The sequence below is a fragment of the Mytilus trossulus genome, chromosome 12 (assembly GCF_036588685.1).
Source record: "Mytilus trossulus isolate FHL-02 chromosome 12, PNRI_Mtr1.1.1.hap1, whole genome shotgun sequence".
Lineage (NCBI taxonomy): Eukaryota > Metazoa > Mollusca > Bivalvia > Mytilida > Mytilidae > Mytilus > Mytilus trossulus.
In genome coordinates, this window is record NC_086384.1 from 1,166,464 (window position 1) to 1,171,854 (window position 5,391).

A 5,391-nucleotide genomic window follows, 5' to 3' on the forward strand; every position below is an offset into this window, starting at 1 on the left:
TTAGCTTCCATAATCAATGAATTAAAATCCTCTCTAAAAATTTGTATATTTTATTAAAGTCCTAAACGGATTGGGGTATCCAAGATGGCCCAGTAGACAGCTGATCTTAACATTAAATAAAATACAATATCATATCCTGGTAGAAGTAAAAACAGTCACAAAAATAAAGTTACTGTTCTTAAACACTTATCAGTAAGGTTTTATATATATCTTCCTCAGAAAATATCTATTTAAAAAATTCATCTGGTTTTTATTTCAGAACTTGCACAGACATTATCTAGTCACTCTTCAGAAGAAATTATAGTCCCAAGACTTGTACTGGACGATGAAGAGAATGAGATAAGTCTTGACCAGTTGTCAGTCCAGGGCAATGACCAGGGCAATGACCAGGACTCAACAATCCAATACAATAGCAGTAGATCTATATCAACTCAAGCCTCTGCATCAGAAAGTGCATCATCTTCAGTGGCAGACGACATAGACTCATCACACTCGTATTTCCAAACTCCAGAACAATAACTGAATTTGTGTTAAAAATAATGACTCCCCTAGCATTAGAAAGTGAGACACCATCAGCATCTCGTTCACAATGTAAAAATAAACCCTCTTCCAACAAAATTGAGCATGACATTTAAATTAGTTATATTGTAGTATAGAACATTATCCTTAAGTGCTCTAGGGTGTATACTTTAGTCCTCACAAGTCATAGAAGCTTGAACAATCTGAGTATTTAAGTTGAAACTTAAATTATGAATCAACAAATTAGAGTTCCTTGTATATATATATTTATGTCTATCAATAGTTTCACCATGGTATTAGTCCCTTAATTTTGTTATATTTGTTTTCCATATGATCCTACATTGTTCCTGTCAGTAATCCTTACATATACATCAATATTGACAAGAAATCAATGATATTTTTACATAAAACAAAATGATTATTTAACTGTAAATGAATGGAACAAAATTTGATATTTTTTTCCTCTGGAATTATAGATTAACGATTTGAAGAATGATCATTTGACGGTCTAACAGGATTGGATTTAACCCCAATAAGTCTTTTTTTTTGTAAAATCAAAAGTTTTATTGTTAAATTTGTGTTGTTGTGCCTTTGATGTTCATCGTACAGCTCATTTTTTTTCAGAAAAAATAAGTCAAATAAATTGCATCAATTGTTTTTGGAGAGAAACATTATATTCCTTCCCTTCAATCTATGAGGGCCTTTAAAGAGGAAGGAATTTCTATGAGGATTAAGAATTTTTTAAATAATTTATCAGATTCCCAATTTACATGTCAAGGTCACATATATCTTGTTAGTAAGGATTCAAGGAAAATTTTGAAATTCAATTATAAAACAGAAAAACTTATTGTTCATATTTTCATGTATAAATGCTGATTACTTTTTAACTTGATGCAGTTTTTTAAACATCTTATATGTATTTGTTGTAATTGTAAAATATATTATGTTTGTTAGTTTTATTTATCAAATATGTTAATAAATTTTAATTGATCTTCTATTAATATTTTGCTCACATTTTCTCCCAAGTAGGATTTCTTCAACTGTCAACTATCTTTGTATAATAGTGGTGTAGTCTTTTATCAAATTGAACAAGAACAAGAGTGCACACTTAAAAATGTCTTGTCTTGGCTGCGTTTCTGATCATTGATGTTATGTCCAAGTCTTAAAGATGAAGATTTTAATTCAAGTATTACATGAACTTGATATTTTGAAAGATTCATGACAATGAAGCCACGGTCAGATTAATTTTGTCCAAACATGTACACCTTACAATTTTTCATACACTAAATATCAAAGCTGACCAATTGCTTATTGTTATTGAAAAACAGACCCAATCACAAAAGCTTAACATTTACCAATGAACCATCAAAAAAGAGTAACTAACAGATGAAACTGGACAGACTGATATATGTACCCCTTACAATCATTCCATACACCACATGTAAATGATTTAGTGCTTTTAGTATTTTGAGAAAAGGACCTAACCATGTAACTTTAACCTTAATCACTGAAATTTAGACATTGCAAGGAAGCAGCCAGAGTATATTCAATTCATGTGAACATCAATTTGTACTAAACTTTCTAAAAACTAATCTCTCATAAAATATGAACATATATAATTGCATCCAGTTACCCATCGGTCATTCAAGATGGCTACCATAGCAATGGCTTTCTTTCACATATCAGAGAATAATGTTTGTAAACAATTGTAAGTTATAAGCCTATCAGGAGATATGAATTGCTTTGTGCTGAAACCAACCATAGACACCTTAAAACTCCGCTCCATAATGATTGAAGAACATCTAAGTCATACTTCCAATTTAAGTCCAGTCAATCTAGCATAAATTTGACCCTAACCTTAAAGTAAGTGCAACAGAAGATTTTAAAGTTTAATCTTTACCATTATATCCCAACTATGCACAGAAAAAAGTTCCATAAAATATTATTTGAGGAAAACTAAAAAATCACGATTCTAAATTCCTATGGAGATTTGCATTGAAAAAGGGAGATAACTCTTCAAAAAAGGCGGATATATCAATAAGAATTGATACAAAATTATAACTTTACCGCTTCTATTTAACAGAATGTATTGATCTTGATTTTTTAGCAGTCTTTAGAGTATAACAAACAACTCTAAAGGTGTTTTCATATCTTTTATCAAGCTACAATCTAGATTTCGTACTTTGTTAGTTGAACATTTATTAGATTTTTCAACATGTCAAGGTAAAGAATATTAAATTTGATAAAAAAATTAATTAAGCATTTATTCTTTATGTGGTTTAAAGTTTCTTTAAAAAGATAGATGCTGAATAAATATAATATACAGATATAAGCAATACAAAGTTGTCTCATTATTTTTTCAAAATAGTCCCAAAGCCACAAATTTGCAATTTCTTTAATGAAAAATGCACATTTAAAAAAAATATATAACTATAACACTTCGATTTTATACATTTCATGAGCAGAAGACTATACAATATAGTCAAATACGAACTTATTACCCCATCAAAGTATCATACTTTACATAAATTTTAAGAAAATCAACCAAAAAAAGACTAATTTTGGCAGAGTTATCTCCCCTTCCAATGTTCATTTCCAGAGGAAATTAAAAGTGTTTTCCTCAAGTTAGATTTTATTGGATTTTTTGTTGTGTATATTACGGGTTTAATGCTATAGATTAGAACTAAAACATATTTGGTGCAATTAGTTTAAGGTTAAAGCTAAGTTTGACTGGACTAATTTCAACAAAAATTAATGTCAACCAACAAAATTTAAGTGGTCTTTCTTATTCAGTTGTTGAACCATGAAAGTCAGTAGCCTGTGATCCAGTGGTTGTTTGTTCATTGTTTTCATGTGTTGATTTGTGCATAAGTCAGGTTAGTGGTTTTGTTGGCTGGACCTTTTGAACTTGCTGTGGGGCAATGGTTTTGTTCATTGTTGAAGGTTGTATGTTGGCCTTTGCCAGCCTTTTATGTCATTTGGTCTCCAAAGGATATTTGTTGAAATATCAATACCACATCTTCACATTTAATAAGGATCATGCATAGGAAATATATTTTTAGATTCTTGGAAAAACTTTTGAATGGTGAGAAAACAATGGACAACTTTCGAGTTTGATGCATTTCCATCAAAAACTATGGTTTTAGTGAACATCAGTTTAGGAGCGTCATCACTTCCGTTTCAATGTTGAGTGAGTGGTTGGAAATCTATAAAGTTATATTGCAGTAATTCTTTGGCAAATTGAATTCTCATAATTGTCTTTCATCACTGCTGTCATTGGGGAATTGTGATTAAGTATCTACAGAACAAATATTATTTTTAGTTTATCCTGCACACTGGCAATAACTAAGACACTTGATGAACGTTAATACTGCAGGGATACAAGTGATCTGATCCCCTCTTTCTGGTAATTGACATAATGAAGGTGCGCATAATTGACGAGTTTTTTCCGGTGACAGTCAAACTCAAAAGTGGTCGTTTATGGAAGGTAAAATATTGAGGTACAGTTCAAAAAATGAAAATTTTTGGCAAATAGAAAGTAACATTTAAACAAATGTTATATCATGTTTAATAATTCACTTTAAATCTAGTACACAAAATATAAAAATAACTATTCTGACATATAAAAATGCATGTGTATAAAAGTGAACACAACTTTAGCACATAAATGTTCAATAGTCAAAACCAAGACTGCAATTTATTCCATTTTATCTTAAAAGGATTTAAGTATAAAATTGTTCTATCATAGATGAGAATAGAGAATCAGAACACTTATACCTATAAAAGGGATAAATATTCATGAATCATTCATTATTTAATACACTTAATGGAATGTTTTTGAAAAGTAAAAAAAGTAATATATTTTAAATTATTATCTCCTTTGCTCATTTAAAAACTGCAGTCTATGCTTTGTATATTGAGGAATGTTATCACAGATATAAGTATTCACTACCATGTATATCCAATATTTGACACACAAAATACACACATATTGCATTCTAATGCATATTTCATTCTGATACATGTAAAAAAAATAATAACTAAATAAATACTGGCTTGTAGGGTTATTTTCTATATTAGTATCCTACTTTAAAGTTTATGTGTAATTATCTTAGTAATATTTGTGAATTTAAAATGATCTTCTGTTAGATCAAAATGTTCTGATACCTAATGGCTTACTTTTGAAAGTATTTCAATTAAATTTGTATCTGAAATAAGATCAGTTTTGTTACAAAGTGAAATGCTGAAGTTTAAAAGGATTTCATCAAAATTCAAATTTATTTTTGTTCTATTCTCAAAATAATCTAAAAAGAACTTATGATTTCCATGTAAAAGGAAAGCCGAACCGATGCATAAAAGCATGGGCAAAAATTGAAACATATTTTCAATAGAAGGATATATGCTGTCTTACAATCTAAAATAAACTGACTGCAAATTTAAGATTCTTTTTATAAAATGCTTCTTGCAAAAAACAGTTTTGTTTTACCAGTATTTAAAATTGGTCACTACAAGCATACATATCACTCACATATCATATTAATAACAGACTACAAATAATGTTTTTGATTTCAATTTTTTTTTTTAAAGTTTAATCCTTCAACAATGAAATCATCAACCAGTTATCCAAATTAACAACCAAAACCAGAATAAAATAGGCATATGTGATAATCACCTTGAAATGTGTAAATTTTAAGATAAAATATTCATTCAATAAATCTATGGATGCTATCTTATGTATGAAGGAATTCATGTACATGATCACAGGCACATCTTGGAGGTATTAAGATCTCTAATAACTTGCATTTGTAAGTCACTGTCCAGTCAGAAGTCTTAGAGATACATCATTTCTTCAAAGTATGGTGCTGTGTACTC